Genomic DNA, 21,272 nt, shown 5'->3' with positions numbered 1-21,272 from the left:
TTTTTACTGCACATGAACACTCTCAACCTTTCCATTTGACTGTTAAACTAAGACAATAGCATCCTTTTACCATACAAGTAGACTCACATAACAAGATGGAGTTTACTCCTCTAACTCATCTCAGAGCAATAATGTCTTCCCCTCTTATGCACACGGAAAGGCAACAAGAACTCCAAGTTTCCAAGACCATCAAATAAATCCTACAATTGAGAGATAAAAATGGAGAACCATAGAGGCTCACCTCCCAACCTAGGCCTCAAGGAGGCCACCCACTGCACCAGGGGAAACAAGGCTCAAACGAGATACATCCAAACAACATCTCAAAACAAGGACTAACATGAACACAATATTTTTGTAACACATTTACAATCCCAACCAAGGTTTGCACAATGATTCACAAATGGAATCATAAACATTGGGTGAAGGTGGGCTCTCCAAGGAGGAGAATGCCATATCCTTATGCATTAACAAATCCTACAAATTGCAATATGCCTAACAAGGCTTCCAAGAAACACATGCCATCCAAGGCTATTAATAATCACATGCCTCAACAAGGCTATTCATACTTACTCCTTTCACATATTCTCACTTATACCTCCCATAGAACAATAGAAAGGCATATGGCTTCGATGGAGCCCATACTCCATGAAAATTGTCCCCTCTCCAAGAGGAGGATTTCTCAACTTCAATGTTGAGCCCAACTAACCCCTTCACCCCAAGGCTTCTCTTCCCTCCCAAGGGTGAGTGAAACCTTCACACCTAACACAACATTCAATCCATAACCACTATCCAAGAAAGCAAAACCAAATGCAAATAGATTCAGCATACTCACTCACATACACAAACATTTACAACATGCACCATATCAAACACATAGATCCTACATGAAACACTCTTACAATTTCCATCTTCAACCTTCATGAGATGAAAGAAAACATGGCATGAAGCACTAACCTCCTTTCAAGCTATGGTTATGAGATGGTGATCAAGATCTTTCCTTTCTTGGCTTCCAAGCTTCCTCCTCCAAAACCCTATCTGTCTCTACAATTAGATTGTGGGTGAACAACCACTAAGTTTGGCACAAGCTCTCTAAAAATACCTCCACTTCCATCCCCACCTACCCCTCTTATACCCTTGTACCTTTCTACCAATAGGAACTTAACCAAGTGGTGGAATGAGGGAAGAAGTCATGTGTCACTCTGATTTTCGAATTGGCTTGAAAATTACTAGTTTAGAGGGTCTCCTAAGTCCCCTAGGCCAACTTATGGTTATATTTTGACCCCCAACCTATACTGCTACCATGTGGGTGACTTATTTTTACCAAAATATCACTAGGGAACCACTTTTAGGCTCTCTAAAGTTCCTATCACATTTAATTTGAATTCCATCATGGAGGTGACTCATCCTAACACTCTCCAAGGTGGGTTAACTTAATTTCATAATGGGATTAAGTTTAGGTTAAGTGACTTCATGCCCCAAAAATCCTATATGACATGTCATTTACACATAGACAACACAAGTGTCAAATGACATGGACACCCATTAAATACTTTTCACATCACGATGACATGTCACTAATTAATCATGATCTTTAAGCTTATAACACCCATGGACAATCACATTACAAAATAAACACAATACAAAAAGGTTTAGAATCTTCCAAAGATTCACCTTGGCTTTACCTTGTTCACATAGGTTTGAACCTTGTTTCCCTGAATAATTTCCATGGTTCAATTTTCCTACACACTCAACTTAAACATTAGTAGCCCAATGAAATATTATAGAAATACATACAAATAAGTGCAAAATGATCCAATATCACATAATTCACATTAACATATACAATTAACTTTCATCTAATCATTTTTATAAAATATTCGAAACATTGCAATATCAAAATATGTGCATCAACATTTACCCTTTTTTTTTTTACATAATGAAATTACTGTTCTAACCACTATTACAATACTTGTCTATCATAATCATAAAACACTAAGGTCACATCTATTACATCATTAAAACAAATAAATGAATTCTAGTATATGTCTTAAGTGGAGATCAGTAATATGGAAACATGTAATTAGTATCTTTTCAGTCAAGTTAAACATAACAACCCTCCTAGCAATATTCTAGGGTTAATCCCTCAAGCCATTATAATGTTCCAAAAATTATGTCATCATGATTTTAAAAAAAAAATATATGAATAAAACCATTTATTTTTTGTTGATGTTATAAGCTACATCCATTGTTATTTCTTAGGAGAGAAAATGCTAATTCATCTTTCCTAACTTTGGCTAGTGATTCATTCTATAAATTCCTTGATTGAGTCCCTAGCTTGAACATATAGGGTTTCATTTTCATGTGATCTTATCTATTCCACCTAATGTTATTGAACAAGTATTACACTTATAATAACCAGAATTTTCTTTAGTCTTTAAATGGGTTCTCATAAATCATTATTAGTAACATAATGTCATTCATAACCTAATTAACTCCTATTCAAATTCATTTCATCAGATCTATAATAGGGTAATAGTGTGGTTCTTACATCCTCCCCCCCTAGCTATCGACTTCCTCCTGGAAGTCTCAATAATTAGGGACACAACTTCCATATATAGGGCTTACGTTGATCCAACATAATTATCCCACTTAGGCCTTATCTTAAGATCAACTCACATTCTTAATAGTTTTACATATAATCAAAATATAGACTTATAAATATTGTACCATAGCTCATAGAGGGATAGTTCTTCTTAAAATCGATTAGCTCACCATTGGTTTGTTTAGGTATCATCCCAAGTTAGGGTATCTACCAATATTTAATATAAATATATCTGTGCTAACTTCTTTCTAGATGGTTAGGGTGGCTATCGTTTATATCTAGAATGTTCAAGCTCTTTGCAACATTTCCAATATTCTTAGCAGTTAAGAATGTTTTATCATGAATAATTCATTCAATAGTTATTTATGTAATATGCCTCTTTGGTTGTCAAGTTAGTACTTTTCATGGCATAGTCTCATTACCTTCATCAACTTGTTTAATCAGTGTCATTCCACTTATAGGTTTGGTGTTATTTGTCTACCTATCTCCTCTTATGTTGTACCTTAGTTTGCATACTTACTTGATCTCCTCCCTCTCGCTTGGTTATTCTTATTTTAAGATTTTCTTTTAGTGTAGGTAGCTTGCAATCTTATATACTATGTCCTGTTTGGGTAACTATTCATCTACCGATGTTATCATGTTGTCCATTAGTTCTTACCAACTAACTTAATCCTCATTAGTTTTTGAGTCATTCATTAACCTTAGCACTAACAAGGTCTATGTTGGTAATCCCAGATCAACTTATCAGTGAAGGGTTAATAACTTTTGTAAAAACTCCAAGAATTCATTTGTTTTAGTTTATTATCAAGATCTACTTACAAGTTCTCAATTGTAGGCACTCGGTGGCTTTTTGTATTCTTTATAGGCTTATCACATTCTATACCTTTACCTAACATCCTAAGGATGGTGTGAAATTGGGGTATATTCATTCAAGAGTTCTAGTATTTCCATGTTTATAGAGTTGGCTAATATCATTTCTCATGATGAATGAAAGGGTGATATTCTAATTTTCCTCATGATGGTTGTCAGGAATTCTCCCTAATATGACTGACTTAAAAATATAATGCAACACACTCACAGAAAAATGCCTCATAAAATAACTTAAAACCAAATAAAACCACCAATTAAACATAAGTGTGACCATAATGATAAATCTTTTGTTAAAACAAGTCATGTCCCAAGGTAAAGGGGACCATCCAAGAAATCATCACAAATGAATGTTCCACAAAATTACCAAAATATGCAAAAATTGAAAACAACAACAACAATTCATAACAATTCATAACAATTCAAATTCTCAAAAGCATTGTGGTTGTACCAGGGTCTTACTGATGGAAAGAAGAGAAAGGGTTGTTCTAGAGTTACATGGCAAATCAATGGTATGCAAAAATGATTCCCTTGCATTTTGGTCCTTCTTGAGAATAGGTCAAGAGAGTGATCCATCCTCTTATTGCTTATGTTCTCTTACCTACCTATCCATTACTGTCAAGAATTGTTAGATGTAGTCTAGGGCCAGGGTCTCCACCCAGATTACACTAGTGACCCTTTGGATAAGAATAAAATTATGACTGGTGCTAATTACCTAGGAATATAATATAATAGGTTTCTATTAGAAGATTGATGGGGATATCTCTTATACACCTATAACTCCTTCCTTCAAGCATCATTTGGGTGTTTTGATAGTTTTTAGAATGGTTCTATCATTCAATCTCATGTTAGCCTAGGATTCCTTAAGGTATTGTTGATATGATGAGAAGTATTTAGTCTTGTTGAGCTTCCATATCTTTCGAGCTATAGTGTAGTATGAGAAAGATAGTAATAACTGAGCGATAGTTTGTCATCAAGTTGCAAGGTGTTGTTGAGTAACGGCAACGTTTTGAGTGGAAACTTGTCTTGCAAGTTCCATTGGTCAATGTTGAAAAACCTTAATGTTTTACAGGTTACCTTAGCTGGTAAGTGTATACGGTCATGTTTCTCATCCAATTATAATGGTTTTGTTGGTGGTGGAGGGTTCTCTTTTTCTATAGTGAAATTGATGTACCATGTTATACCCAATGCTATCTATTTCGATGTGTGTTGTTCTTTCTGTTATTTGCATATTGTTCATTAATGCCCCCCCCCCCCCCCCCCCCCCAACCTATTCAGTAAGAGACTTATCTTTATCGGGCATCACTTCCAATGGAATTCTTCACATGTGTTTTCTATCACTTAAACTATAGGGTTTGTATCAAGATAATAAGGTGTAGGATAATACATGATTGTATAACATATTAATCCTTCCACCATTATACTACATTGTGGGGGTTTCTTGTCACAATTCTATAAGTTGTTATTCTTATCATTCTTGTTTACCCTAATTAAGAATATTTTCCTTGAACAATCGAAGTCCACATTTTAGAAGGGTTTTCGAGTTCTTACCACTACCTAAACATCAGCAAGATGAGCTACCACCCATTAAGTCTTGAATGTTGGTATGGTTAAGAAGAAATATTTTTACATGTGCCAAGATCTGGAATCATTAAGTCTTACAACTATCGAGAGGGGGTTACATAGAGATCCTTTTTAATTTGAACTTTCACAAGGTTGAGATAATATCCTATCATACCTTAATCCTTAGTAGTTTTAAATTGTTAGCATGACTAATTAGTGTTATCCGTTTAGGGTGTTCAATCCATTACCAAATAGGTATAATATTTGTTACGAGTCGATATCCTAGGAGGCCTTTTTTTTTTCAACATGGTGTTATGATAGTACGATAACTCACAATTATACATTCATTTGTGGGCTCTTTAGCACCTAGTGTTGTATAACCTAGGGCTCTAATACCAAAATGTCATGCCCTAAATTTAACAAGGAAAAAAACAACCAACCAAGAATGTCATGCCCTAAATTTAACAAGGAAAAATACATCGAACAATTTTTTTTAAAGGTAAACTTATGACACTGAATAATCTATCTAACTAAAGGTGTTCCAAAAATTATGTCATCATGATTTTTTCTAAAAAAATCTACGAATGCAACCATTTATGTTTTGTTGATGTTATAAACTACATCCATTGTTATTTCTTAGGAGAGAAAATGTTAATTCATCTTCCCTAACTTTGGCTAGTGATTCATTCTATAAATTCCTTGATCGAATCCCTAGCTTGAACATATAGGGTTTCATTTCCATGTGATCTTGTCTATTCCACCTAATGGTATTGAACATGTATTACACTTATAATAACCAAAATTTTCTTTAGTCTTTAAATGGGTTATCATAAATCATTATTAGTAACATAATGTCATTCATAACCTAATTAACTCCTATTCACATTCATTTCATCAGATCTATAATAGGGTACTAGTATAGGTCTTACAGGAATAGATAGTCTTGTGAGCTGTCAAAGCTCCTTAAAATGAGTCCCTACTACAGATGAAACCATCTTGTTGATCTAAAATAATCAAAGGAATTAACTCTACCAATCTAATAGAAATTCCTTTTGTTATAATCCTATATATGGTGTTGCAAAGAGAAATTGTTCTAAAATTAGAAAATGTATTGGTTGGGACCATTTTGGGATGAGAGTGATGAAAGTTGTAGTGAATTGATTTGAATATGTTCCCATAAATCCGAGATTTCTCCATTCCCATTAAAATATCATTCCCCATAAAGTCCCAACATTTTTGAAAAAAAAATGGAGTATGGCAATCTAGGCCTAGAGCCTTATCAACATCCATACAAATGACCACCTTCTTGACTTATTCCAATGTGAATGGATTTAATAAATTGGGTGTTCATAGATTTGTCACTAGTTTTGGAATACAGTCCAACACCCATGCAATTTTTTGTACAATTTGAGTAGAATTAAGTTAACTTTCAAAATTTGTAACTGCCTCCTTTTAAATGTCCTCTTCTTTAGTGAGCACCCTACCTAACTTATCTTTAATGTAAAAACTAACATTGCAGTGTATTCTTTCCTTGGCTGAAGCATGGATGAAATGAGAAATCCTATCACCCTTTATTACTCATAATTCCCTAGATGTTTATCTCTAGTAGATGTCTTCCCTCAAAAGATCCATATCCAAATTACCTTTTAATTCTTCTATATTTCATAGACCTCTATTATAAGACCATTGGCCATGATCAATTCATTCCACTTCTCTAGTTGATATTCACGATCCTTCTTTTCCTTCAAGATATTAGTGAAATTCAATTTATTCCACTCTTTTATCCTTGACATGATATAATTAATTCAATAGCTGAAGCAATCTTGACCCTTCCACAAATGGGTACTCATTGCACTAATCAAACAAGAGAGACATAAAGTTATTATCTGTAAACCACATATGTTTCATCTTAAAATATGACTTGGGTTTGAAAACTCTCCCACCTATTAGAAGATGTAGAATGATTGGGAAATGATTTAAACTTGAGCATGGTAAAATTGAAGTACAACAACCTTGCTCCAAAACCTGATAAAAATTCAAAAGAAACATATCCAACCTGACCCCTACATGATGAGGTCATTTTTTTCTATTGGTCAAAGTAACTATCCCATTGGAAAGCATGCAATCCAAAAAAACATTACCCTCAATGAAATCCTTAAAATTTTGAGTGACACTAGGTTATGGTAAAATACCCTCAGTTTTATCTCCAACCCCTAATATTGCATTGAAGTCCCCTCCAAGTATCACCTTTGATGTCCCCAATTCCTAAATAAGGTCATATTAAAAACCCCGAAGTCTCTATTTCCCAATAATTGAAATGGTCCATAAAAATTTACTACCATGAACATGAGGTTGAAACATGAAACACTAGTAGATAACCAATTTGCATTCATACTCAATAACTACACTTGAGAAGAAGAAGGTTTCCAAAGAAGCACTAATCCCCTTGAGGTGTCATTAGAAGGAGAATGGAAGAAAGATTGATTCACCTAAGTTTTGAATAATTTCTCCCCTCCTACATGAGATAACTTAGTTTCTTGTTAGAGTCATTAATGTCGGTAACATTCCAAGATAAATCTTCATTTTAGCCTAGAGAGTCATTCCCTCTCCTTCCATTTGTAATTCTTTTGCAAGTAAATAAATTAAGGTTCTCACCCGTTCCTTGCATCTCTTAGGAGTCTTTTCAAAGCTAAGAGTTTGTTGAATCCCTACTTCAATTTCCTCTCTCATCTTACTTAGCTTAGAAGGCCTTCCCTTTGTCTTCTTTGGACCTAAGCACATTCTAATTTGAGAGTTATCAACAATAGTCTGAGTTATAGATCAACTGGGAAATGACATTGACAACTTATTCTAGTTTGAGAGGGTCCTCTTCAATGTCTAATAAATTGTGCAATTGAACATCTTCATCTAGGGCAATGCCATCAATCACATCATCACCCACTTTGAGAAAGATGTGGTCAACTAACTACTCACAGTGTCCAAATGCTAACCCATGAGCCTCCAACCCTTTTTCTACAATGTTTGAACTTTGAGTTGTTGACTATGCACGAGGAGATGTGATCTCAACCTTCCTAGCATCCTCATTATTAGAGAAAACAAAGGAATTCAATGAAACATGTTGTTGATACAAAGGACAAGAAAGAAGATCTACATTCTATTCAGACAAACCCACAACATACATTCCTGATCCCATATCATGTTCATAGGTATCTTGGAGGCTATATGTGCATGTTTGGAGATTATGAAGTTCCAAAGATGGCTTCATCTACAAAGTGAGGTACTATATGTCTTTTGGTTCATTGACCACTTCTTTAGCAATCTCATTTATGAGGTTAAATCCCATGGAATGAGTAGCTTGAACAACCATGAAGTTTAGAATTAAAAAGGGAACCATTACCCTAGATGAATGCAAACTAGGAATTCAATGCTAAAGCCTTGGGACTATTGGTAAAAAAGACAAATGAGAATTAAAAGCCTTGCAATCTGCCTAAGAGATTATGATGTAACCCATAGTAAAGATAGAAAATCTAGAGGGGGAATTTAAGAGAGGACACCTCTTGCATGATAACATAAAAAATGTAATGTGAGGCGGCACAAAAAAGAATACATATGTCAAACTGATGAAGGTAGTGGTCCATTTTCACATTAAAGCTCTGATTTCTAAAGGAGTGATAAACTTAATTTAATCTTGAACAAGATGAAATACCTTGCCTAAAAGTAAGTGAATCCACCTTCTAATCACTAGCTATTGGTTGACCTCTCTTTGTGAATCTAAGGGAATCCACCTTCTAAATCACTAGCTACTAGTTGACCTCTCTTTGTGAATCTAAGGGTCTTTTTGCTACTGGAATTTGATATTCCAAATTTCCTATTCTATAATTTGATATTTCAAATTTTTTATTCTGGTTTGTTATTCCAAAATGTGTTTGATTCTACAAAACTCAAATTAGTTAAAATTGAAATTTGATATTTAGAAAACTAAAAATTAAGTATTTCCTCAGTTGTCAATAATCATAGTTAAATAATTTCCTCAATTTTCATTGATCATGGGTTATATAGTAGTGGAAGGCCCTTGTTTAAGCCATCTGCATATTGGCCCGTCCTTTCTTGTTTACCTTTGAATCTGCCTTTGAATGTGTCAATTCTAAATCCTTGGGTAGTTTGGAATCACCCAACAACCATATGTTATTCTCACTATTCTTCCAATAATGATCATTTGTTGATCGGCCCATTTAATAGTAGCACTTGCATCATCACATTTTCACATTTTAATGAAACTTTTTAAAGAAATGATAGATATGTTGAAAAATAAATAAAAAATCTAAGAGCAAAGAAGACCAGCAAAAAAACATATTGGAAGAGAAAATATCTTTTATTGATTGATTAATTTGCAATGCAATTACCTCTCTATATATATTACATTTTATAGAACCTAGAAAATCTTAACTAACTTCATGTGTGAAAGAAATAAAGATGATAGAACTACAAGTTTACTTAGTCACAGATTGAAGAGGCTAGAAGATCTCAATAACAACTTGTTATTTAGTTGTAACAAACAACAATAACTACTCATGCAATGATGTAATTATTCCAACACCCTCCCTTAATTTCTACCACTAATACATCTTTAAGTGGGAAAAATTGTTACAAGAATGAATTTAAACATCAACCTCTATGAGATATAGCAAGATTCTAAACTTGAGAAATTTAACAGTAGATAATGCTTTGGTAAATATATCTGCAATTTAATCTTTAGTGCCATAGAAGTGTAGGTCCACTACTTCACTCTCCATTAAGTCATGAATGAAGTGATGGTGAAATTCAATGTGTTTAGACCTAGCATGGTGTATAAGATTCTTCATGAGCTTAATTGTGCTTTGGTTGTCATGGAATATGGTGGTTGGATGAGCTTGTCAATGATGTGTCTCTTGAAGTAGTCTTCTAATCCATAGAGCTTCTTGAGATGCCTTTGATGTGCCAATATATTTGCCTCTTTTGATGAAAGTGACACTATTGATTTCTTCTTGCTTCTCCAAGAAATTGGTCTAGATCCAAGATGAAAGATGTATCCTAAAATTGATTTTCTATCATTAATGTCTCCTGCATAATCAGAATCTATATAACCTACTAAAGTAGGTTCTCCTTCATGTTTGTACTCAATTCCAAGCTTGGAAGTGCCTTTGATGTACCTCAAAATTCTCTTAGCATCCTTCCAACAATCATAACATGGATTTTTTTCCATGTAGCTAGATACAACACTGACAACATATGCAATATCTAGTCTAGTTAAATTTTAAGATATAAGAGACTGTCGACAAGCTGCCTATACAATTTTTCATCCACCTTCTTTTGAGTAGAATGAGTGATTAATTTTGATCCTACTTCACATGGCATATTGGCTGATTTATAGTCACTCATATTAAACTTTTTCAATACGTCAAGAGAATACTTAGTTTGAGAAAGCATGATCCTTCCTTCTTCTTGCCAAACTTGCATACAGAAGAAATAATACATTAATCCTAGATCAGTTATCTCAAAAGTTTTCTTGAGTTGTTTCTTGGTATGCTCAATACATTGTGTGGAATCCCCTACAATGATTAGATCATCCACATACAAGACAATAATAAAAATTTCATCATCAATATGCTTTACATATACATTTGGGTCAGCTTTTCTTCTTTCAAACCCATCTTTAACAAAAAAATTCATTTATTTTGGAGTACTACACCCTTGGAGCTTGTTTAAGACCATATAGTGATTTTTTCTATCTACATACTAGATGTTCTTCACCATCTTTAACAATCCTAGTGGTTGTTACATGCAAATCTCTTCTTTTAAGTCACCATACAAAAAAGCACTTTTTACATCCATTTGAAACATTTTCCATCCACACTTTGCAACCAAAGAAATAATGGTATGAATTGAAGTCATTTCAGCAACTAAAGAAAATGTCTTAGTACAATCAATACCTTCTTCTTGTAAGAAACCACGAGCCACTAATCTTTCCTTGTATCTCTCAATGGCTCCATTTGATGTGAACTTTGTTTTGTAGGTCCATTTGCAACTAACCAAATTCTTTCCTTTTGGGAGTGTTGTCAATTCCCAAGTATCATTCTTCATCAAGGAGTTGTACTCTTCTTGCATAGCTTCTAATTCCATTCATCTTTTCAATTATCTTCCTCAAATGTGTTTGGAGTCTCAACTTGCATCACTTTAGCCGTAAGAGCATAGTTAGCAAAGATCTTAGGTTTATCTTAATAGACTTCTTGAATGCTTTGAGTCTTCCTTGTCTTCCTTGTTTCCTCATCATCACTACTACTTGAATCTTCAACCTGCATCTCTACTCCTTTTGGAAGAGATTTCACATTTTGATTTGAAACATTAGTGCCAATAGATTTATCTTCTTCAAGCAAAATTGGAAAATGAGAAAATATGGGAGATTTATTACTTTCAATATCTTCATCAAACCAAACATTCCTTTTAACATGAATCTCCCTTGTATTAGAATTATATAGCCTATAACCTTTTGACTCTTCACTATATGCCACCATTATGTACTTCTCACTTTTTCTTTCAATTTAATCCTTTTTTCATTAGGAATGTGCATAACCAGTACAACCAAAAATACAAAAATGAGACACAATAGCCTTTCTTCCACTCCAAGCCTCTTTAGGTGTTATATTCATAACAACCTTTGTAGGAGTTCTATTAAGAATGTAAAATGTAGTATGAATTCCTTCAGCCCAAAGATTGACTTCTATATTTATAGAATGAATCATACACCTAGCCATTTCCATTATAGTCCTATTCTTTCTTTCCGCAACCCCATTTTGTTGTGTTGAGTAAAAAACAGTTGATTCTTTTTTTATGCCTTTTTTTTAATAAAATCCCAAGAGTTCCTTATTCATAAACTAAGTTCCTCTATCTATTCTTATGGTTCTTAGAGATTTCCCACTTTGTTTTTCAGTTAGAACCTTGAACTCTTTAAACATATGGAACACTTCATCCTTCTTTTGTAAGAAATACACCCAAATATTTCTAGTACAGTCATCTATGAATGTAAGAATATACCTTACACCTCCAAGTGAGGGTATTTACAAAGGACCCATGACATCACTATGGAACACATGTAAAGAGGTTTTTGCCCTCTATGATCTTCATTGTGGGAAACTTTCTATATGCTATTTACCCATTGTACATCCTTCACAAACCTTTTGCTTAGGTGCGATTCTTGGGAGCCCATGCCCCATATTTTGCTTCTCCATAAGCTTGATGACCTCATAGTTAATGTGTCCCATACACTCATGCCATAAACTGCTCACATCATCATACTTAGCAATAGCACACACATCTTTATTTTCAATGAATTCTTGAAATTTATATAATCCATTGTCTACTTTACCAATTGCAGCCACTTTATAATTATTGTTCACATCCTTGACTAAGCATTTATCATTGTAAAATTCTATTTTATATCCTTGATTGGCAATTTGAAATCCAAAGAGAAGATTGTTGATAATTGAGGGCCAATTTTCACATTCTTAAAGATTCCATTACTCAGTTGAACATTTCCACTTCCTTTAACTTCTAGAGGACTATTATCTCCTAAATATATATTTTTGCCATTTATTTCATTTAGTAACTCAAATTGCTCTTGACTATGTGACATATATTGTGTGTAGCCAAAATCAATTATCCATTCATCTTTAAAAGAACCATTTTCTTTATGTGCTACACAAAAATTATTTCTCTTAGAATTAAATGATTTTGTAGACTTATACTTTTTATCATTAATCCTTTTGTAGCATTCATTAGCTTTATGTCCTTGTTTACCACAATAGTGACATTTCCACTTGCTTTTATTTGGATTCTTAGATGATCTAATTTTATCACCATACTTCCAATTCCTTCCATTTGATTTAATATCTTGTGCCTTTTGATGATTTTTTTACCTTTCATTATAAATGCTTGAGATTCACACTCAACAATAGAGAATTCTCTTTCTTTTATTTGACTTTTTTCTTCTTGAACTAACTTAGCACACAACTCATTACATTTAATAGCTTTTAGTTTATTTGCAGTATCTAGTCCCCTTATAAAAGATTGATAAGAACCTAGAAAATTTTGTGATATGGTTTTTAAAAAATCCTTATCATCTATGTTCTTTCCAAGTGAAGCCAACTCATTTTTCTTTTCCTTTAATTTACTTAGATGAGACACTATTTCTTTTGAGCTTGTGAATTTTATAATATATAGCTCTTTGGTGAGAGATATAATCCATAACATCACCTAGATTTTGATACAAATTTTTCAATATCTCTCATACTTGCGCTCCACTTCTTTCATTTCGAACTTTTGGAAAAACTTTTTTAGAAGGAATTAATTTGATCAAAGTTGTTGCCTTCTTGTCTCTCTTATCCCATTCATCTTGTTCTCTTCTAGAGTCTTTTGGTTTATGTTCACTACTAGTGGTAATATCAGAACAATTTTGAAGAGTTAGAAACAATTCAATTTGTGAAACCCAATCATAATAATTGTTTATATTCAATCTAACTAAGGGTAAGGGAACACCAAGAGAATCCATTAATCAACTTCTCTCCTTTTTGGATGAGAAAAAAATTAGAGCTTTTAGCACTTCAAAATAATCAGTAAAAGAAATTCTCACCAAACTTGTGTAGCAATTTCTTTACCCAAAAAAATTCAGCTCAATAAAATTTATGCCTATAGTAAAAAATTAGAATTTTACACCTAAGAAAAAACTAACATTGCCCAAGAATCGCAATAGATCTAATACCATGATTTTTAAAATCAATAAATCTAAGAGCAAAGAACAACAACAAAAAACATATTGAAGAGAAAATATCTTTTATTGATTGATTGATTTGCAATACAATTACCTCTCTCTATATAAAGAAGTTTACATTTTCTAGAACCAAGAAAATCTCAACTAACTTCGTGCTTGGAAGAGGTAAAGATGACAGAAGTTTACTTAGTCACCGATTGAAGAGGCTGGAAGATGTCAATAACAACTTTTTGTTTAGTTATAACAAATAACTACTACTACTCATTCAATGGTGTTATTATTCCAACATATATTATTGAAAATGTATGTTCTTTTAAAAGATATATTAAGAAACTAATTAATATAATTTATTAATATTAATTAGGAAATAGTCATGAATAAAAATAAGGGTCAAATGCAAAGTCCTAAGGCATGCCACCTCACTTTTTCTAGTATTGTCAAGGTAAGAGACAATGGAGCAGGTGAGAAACAAGTCAAAAAAATTCATACATATAAAATGTTGGTTGGATTGAGAACATGGTGTAGTAACGGCCCTATATTTGTGATATTGGGACTCCCCAGGAGGTCACCCATCCTAGTACTACTCCAACCTGAGTGCACTTAACTACAAAGTTTCTTTCATGGTTAAACCCAAAGCTTGTAACCCCATTTGTAAAACCTTCACCAAATGTTGTGCTTTATGAACCATTCATTAGAAAGCCCCTTAAGCTCATCAATTGATAAGTTAAATCCTAGTAGCAATATCACAATTTGGCTTGCTATGGAAATTATCTCCTACTGACCCTATATTTATTTAAAAAAATTGCTAGTATAAACTATCAACTTGAACTTAAAATTTTTTGAGTGGAAATAATTCCTCATCATTCTTGTCTCCATTTTGTTTAGATTCAATGATGGTTGGTAATTTCCCAAGTTTCAAGAATGTCAATAGAATCATTGTGTTTGAAAAAAAAAATCATTATGTGAACTCCTCATGCATGAATTTGATTTTTGGGCTTTGTACACACAACATAATTTAACTATTAAGCATAAAAAATATATTTCAGTAATGTTACAAAATAAATCAATCACTTAAATCAAATTAAGGAAAAGAGTCCATAGGTTAAAGATTACAACCGACAAGAATATTTGACTGAATGTATTGATTATTATTTCATCTTACAAGAAGATTATAAATTTTAAATTATATCTATGGTTTTCCAAACTATGGCGATGGAAATATATTTTTATTTAAGGATGTTTGGATAGATACAAGGGTTTTGGGGACTCAAGAAAATAATAATAAAGCATGCAATTAAAAATTTTCAATTTCGTTATGTTTGGGTTGTTTCCCAAGATCATCATTGCATTCCACTCAAAATATGAGAGAAACTCATATTGAATACCTTTACCAAATGTCCCTTAATGTTTCTTATACATATATTCATATCAAGATTCTTCTATAATAAATCAGTTTGCATGTGCATTTCATTTTATATTTTTTCAACTTGTTACAGTGGTATTAGAGCCAAGTTGTTGGAGAAAAATAATTTAGATTGAATAGTGATTCCAATGAATTTTTTAATTTCAATTGTTGGAATACTTTTTTCTAGAAATTTTTTTTTACCATGAATGGTTTTGGAAAGTTAAAATACTTTAATTTTTAATGATTTGTGGGATAATTCTTGTGAAATAAAAGATGGAAATGAAGAGCTAGAGTAGGCTATAGACAATAGGAACTCATCATCTAGAAGACTAAAGAAAAATAAATCTTATGCTCTCATTGCTACCTCCATTATTGAAGAGGTAAGTAGACATATAATCTCTTGTAAGAGTGCATTTGTAGCATTAAAGAAACTCAAAGATCTATATGATTCTCATTCATAATTTAAAATCTTTCAATTATTAATGAAGTTATTCAACTTAGAAATGAAAGCTAATGATCTGATGAAGTTAGCCTTTGAAATTAGGGCTTTATTCATGATATTGAAGCCACACGTGTAAAAGTAGATCTACAACTGACTGCTTTTATTAAAGCTCTTTATCCTACAGGTATTCACAATATCTTGAATCTCTTCAAGCTAGTGAAAAGATGAAAGATATAACATTTGACAAACTTGTGGAGAAGATTATAAAAAGAGGAAAAATATTTGGGAAGAAAGAATCACTTTCAAATGCTAAGACTTTGTGTCTTTTACAACAACAATAGGGGCAAACATCCAAAGATGAGTCTTCTAGACATGACAGTAACAACAAAGGCCATGGAAGAAGATAGTCTAGATGTGGGGGGAGTAAAAATTATCAAGGTGATAGAAAATATTCTCAGCTACAACACCAACATAGAGATTATCAACAAAAAGAGAGACAATCTATGCAATGCTATAGATGTGGAAAATGGATCATAGTGCCAATCTTTGTCGAACTCCATGAGAGAAGATTTGTGACAAGAAGGAAAAGCCACCAAACAAAGGTAACCCTCCTAAATCTTCAAATTATGTTATAGAAAATTCTCACGTTGGAGTTGAAGAAGTTTTCCGTACTTCAAATTCTAGTTTGAATGATACTTGGTTGTTAGATACTGGAGCCACATGTCATATGACATTTAGAAGAGATTTTTTTGAGACATTTAATGATCAAGTGGATGGAGTAGTATATTTTGCTAACAAATCTAAATTAAAACCTTCAAGCATTGGATCTATTAGACTTAAATTACTAGGTCTTCCGATTACATACTTTCTAATGTTCTTTCTCTTCCACAATTGAAGAAAAATTTAATATCCCTTTTGCATATTAAACAAAAAGATTATTTAATACATATGTTTGATTGTATTATTGAGATTAGAAGAGATTCTAATCATGTTATTGTAATGACTAGAGTAGAAGATGATAAACTTTTACATTTGAAAGGTACTTCATCAAGTTCTCAGAATTATGGAAATTTTTCATAGCACAGTGATATTTTTTCTACCATCTTGTTATGATATACAAGATTTGGTCACATTAACTATGTTAGTCTCATAATTATTATAAAAAATATATTTAAAGTACTTCCCACTATCCCAAAACAAATTTCTCAATGTGATTCTTGCATTTTTGGAAAACATGGTAAACAACCTTTTAATGATTATATGTTTAGAGCTTCTAGAAAGATGGGTTTCATTCACTCAGGTTTGTGTGGGCCTATGCCTTTTCTATCAAAAAATGGAAACAAATACATAATGACTTTTATTGATGAATATACTAGTATGTGTTGGGTTTATTTATTAAAAGAAAAATCTCAAGCTTTTGATACCTTCAAAATTTTCCTTTTGTGGATAAAAAATAAGACTTGACTCAATATTGGAAACCTAAGAAGTGATAATGGTGGTGAGTACACTTCTAAAGATTTTGAGAAATATTTGCAAGAAAATAGTATTAAGCATTGGAGAACTATTCTGTATAACCCACAATAGAATGCTCCTAAATAATGTAAGATCGATGATGTTTTCTTAAAATCTTAAATTAATATTTTGGGGGGAAGTAGTTCTTTATATTGTCTACATAAATGATGTAGGAGCATCTTGCAGGGGGAAAATTTTTTTTGGAGGAGAGAGAAAGTGACAAAAATAGAAAGAAAAAAAATAGAAAATGGAAAAAAAGGAGAAAAGAGGATTTTCTACTTTCAAGGTGCAAAGGTGGCATAAGTAGAAAAATAAATAAAAATGGTTGTCATTCCATTTATCGAGGTGTGATTGGTGGAATTCTAGAAAGTTATGAATATTGTAGAAGGTTCTGGATATTGTAGAAGGCTATGGAAGTTGTAGAAGGTTGTGGATATTGTGTAGGTAGAATTATAGAAGGTTGTGGATAAATCATGCATTAGGTGGTAAGTGCCTATTTAAGCAATGCGTATGAGAATTTCTAATCAAGCTGGAAGGTGTGAAGACTTGATGGTGTGAAAGCTCTAAAGGTGTAACTCTTCAAGTAGAAGTTCTTGGTGAAGCTCTTGGTGTGAAGACTCTTATTTGGGATTTCTCTTATGTTGAAGAATTTGTAAACTTCTTTTTGAAGAAGTCATATCTATGATATCATCTTGTGGGTGTTGTAAGGATTTTCAAGTATAATAAAATTTCTTGGGAAGCATTTTATCTCTCTTGCCTCCATATTGTTGCATTCTTGGTTGTGAGTTGGTAAGGGTAGTGTGGCCCTCCATCAAGTGGTATTAGTGCATACCTTCATCAATAAAGCATAGAAATCCTTCTACTACACTACAATGTAAAACTCCCTATGAAATGTGGAATGGCCATCTTCCAAGTGTCAAACATTTTAGGGTTTTTGGTTCCTTTAATTCCTGCTCAACTGAGAAATGAATTGGAAGCTAGGAGTAGAAAATGTGCTTATCATCTATATGAAGAGGAGAATAAAAATTTGTTATTTCTAAAGATTCTATATTTCTTGAATTTGAAAAAGATGCACATAGTATTGACAAACAACTTTCTCATCTTGATAGATTTCAATTTAATTAATTCTATCATGAATGGGATAATCAACTTCCAACTCTTGAAGGGAAGATTCCCTTTCTAGGTCTATCTTTGGAAGTTACAGAGAATGAAGACAATATGAAAGAGAACAATTCTAAAGAATTTGAAATAGTTTGTGAAGAACCTATTGAAAAAGAAGAGAGTAGTTCTAAAAAGATTGGAATTATTTGTGAAGAACCTGTTGAAAAATAATATGAATCAACTTGTGAAGAGGGTAAGTGCAAGAAGTTGGGTCTCACTTTTGGGCAAAAAGTGGAAGTGTTTTCCTATTTTGAAATTTCTTGTCAATTGATGTCAAAATTTGAGGCATTTAGAGAATAAATATAAAAAAAACTTCAGAAATAAAATTTGTATTGTTCAAAATCTACTTTTTGAATATGTAATTTATTTGTGTACCCATATGATAGATTTTGTTTTGGTATGGATCTTTAAATTTTATTTTTTTCAAAATGCATTTTTCATGACCATACACACTCGTGTACGAACACCATAATTTGACACAAATAAATAATGTTTTTGTAAATCCTTTTAAAGGGAGTTACCTAATACACCTAAGATTGATGAAAATAATTTTTCTTAATTTTATATTGAATAATTTTTTTATTATTAATTATTAATTGGCTATAAAGGTAAATTTTAAAACCTCGTGTACGGACACCATAATTTGATCAAAATTTTACTTTTTTATTTTTTTTATTTTTAATCTTCAAAAGAATTGTATTTAGATTGATGAAATATAAATTAATTTTTAAAAAATCATTAAATAAAAGAGTTATTAAATTTTTAGCGAACCTTACTATTTTACATTTAGGTACCACATTTGATTAAAAAATAACGCAAAAATAGTAAATAAAATCATAACACTATAAAATTTATAATTCTGAAATTAGGATAGTGAGAACTCTAATGGGTTTTTGTTTTGTAAACAAATTTGAACGAGAAGACCTTCGAAAAATTATGGCAAGGTGTGAATTTGTCAGTTCAATACCTTAGCCAAATCTTGAGAGGTCAAGACATAGGCTTGGTCTCACCAAGCCTATCTTGAACCAAAATCTAAGGCAAGAGAAAAAAATCCCACCCCATGTTGTAAGAAACATACACCCATTATTTGGAATTCAAAAAATGGGCACTTATTTTGAAAGAGTAATTTCAACATTTAAAACACATTTAAAATCCCCCCAAAAATAAAAAATTAAACCTTTTTAGAAGCAGGTACCCATTTTTGAAAAGTGGGTACTTATTTTTTACTTTTAAAAAAAGGGTACCTGTTTCTAAAAAATGGGCAACCAATTTTTAAAAAAATGGGTGCCCATTTTTTCAATTTTGTATCGGCCACTCGAGCCTAATACGAGTACCCATTTTTTAAAAATGGGTGCCTATTTCTAAGAGAGCATGATCTAAATCTATGGACTTTCGTAGAATTTAGACACAACTTCTTGCTTCTACCCAGGAATCTAATTCAGAGGCTCGTGAAATTGATAGAACATTAGAGCAATCAATCCCTAGAACAATGTGGACCAAGAAAATTCCAAAAAGGTATGAAGATTTTGAATTGAATTTTTATGTTGTTGATGAACCTTCTTCTTTTCTAGAAGAAACAACAAGTGATGCATGGAGAAGTGTAATGCAAAAGAGTATGATGCTCTCATAAAAAATGGAACTTGGAGGTTATTGGACCCTCCAATTGGAATCAAACCTATTGGCTGCAAGTTGGTATATAAGAACAAATATAAAGTTGATGGTACACTTGAAAAACATAAAGCAAGACTTCTAGCAAAGGGATGTGCTCATAGAGAAGGTGTTGACTACGTTGAAATTTTTGCTTCCACAAAAAAGTAGGGAACTATTCAAGCATTGCTTTCTTTAGCAACACAAAAGGAATAGAATATACATCATATGAATGTTAAAAGAACCTTTCTGAATCGATATTTGAAGGAAGATGTCTATATGCCACAACCTCAAGGTTTTGTTATCAAAGGTCAGGAACAAAAGGTATGTAAATTGGTAAAATCTTTGTATGGTTTGAAGCAAGCACCACATTCTTGGCATGAAAAATTAATTGAGAACCTCCTAAAATTAGACTACAAGCATTTTACTCTAGATGATGCAACTTGCTTTGTCAAGAAAATTGGTAGATCAATTGTGTATCTAGTTGTATATGTTGATGATCTTCTCATCATAGGTAATAATGATGATTATATAGAATCCATTAAGAGAGAGTTGAAAAAGTTTTTTTATATGGCTAACTTGGGATTACTTCATTATTACTTAGGTATTGAAGTCATTCAAAATTCTAAGTTCATTTTTATTTCTTAGAAAAAATATATTGGAGAATTATTATGTAGATTTGGCATGAAAGATTGTAATTTTGTTTCCACCCCAATGAAGCAAAATCTAAATATTTTATCCAATGAAGGAAATACTTTTGAAGATCCAAACAAGTATCTTACCACTACTCATCGTGACATTACCTTTATAGTAGGAATTTTGTCCAAATTTATGCATAAACCATGTGAAGGTCATTGTATTGCAGAACAATGAGTTTTAAAATATCTAAACGGAACTCAAACTCTTGGCATAAAGTATTCAAAAGTTTCAGACTTCCATTTTATTGGCTATTCTAACTTAGATTTTGATGGTGACAAAGAGTATGTTGTTGGCAATATAGATGGAGTAACTAAGGGCGGGGGGGGGGGGGCGGGCGGGCAGTGGGGCAGGGGGGGGGGGGTGTGAATCAGTTACCACAAAAATATTTTCACAAATCCCTTAGATGTCTTAAATAACTGGTTACTGTTGTTACTCAGTAGCAACACAGAAAAATATTGTAACTCGGTAGATTAATTTGTTATTGATCTTTAAGCATTCACAATTATTAATATGCATGCAAAAGAAAATAACATGAACACAGGAGACACTAGATTTAACATGGAAACCCAAT

This window comes from Cupressus sempervirens, chromosome 4 (assembly GCF_028749045.1).
Source record: "Cupressus sempervirens isolate cs-2001-9-10 chromosome 4, ASM2874904v1, whole genome shotgun sequence".
NCBI classification, from domain to species: Eukaryota; Viridiplantae; Streptophyta; class Pinopsida; order Cupressales; family Cupressaceae; genus Cupressus; species Cupressus sempervirens.
Note: the sequence above shows the minus strand (reverse complement) of the source record.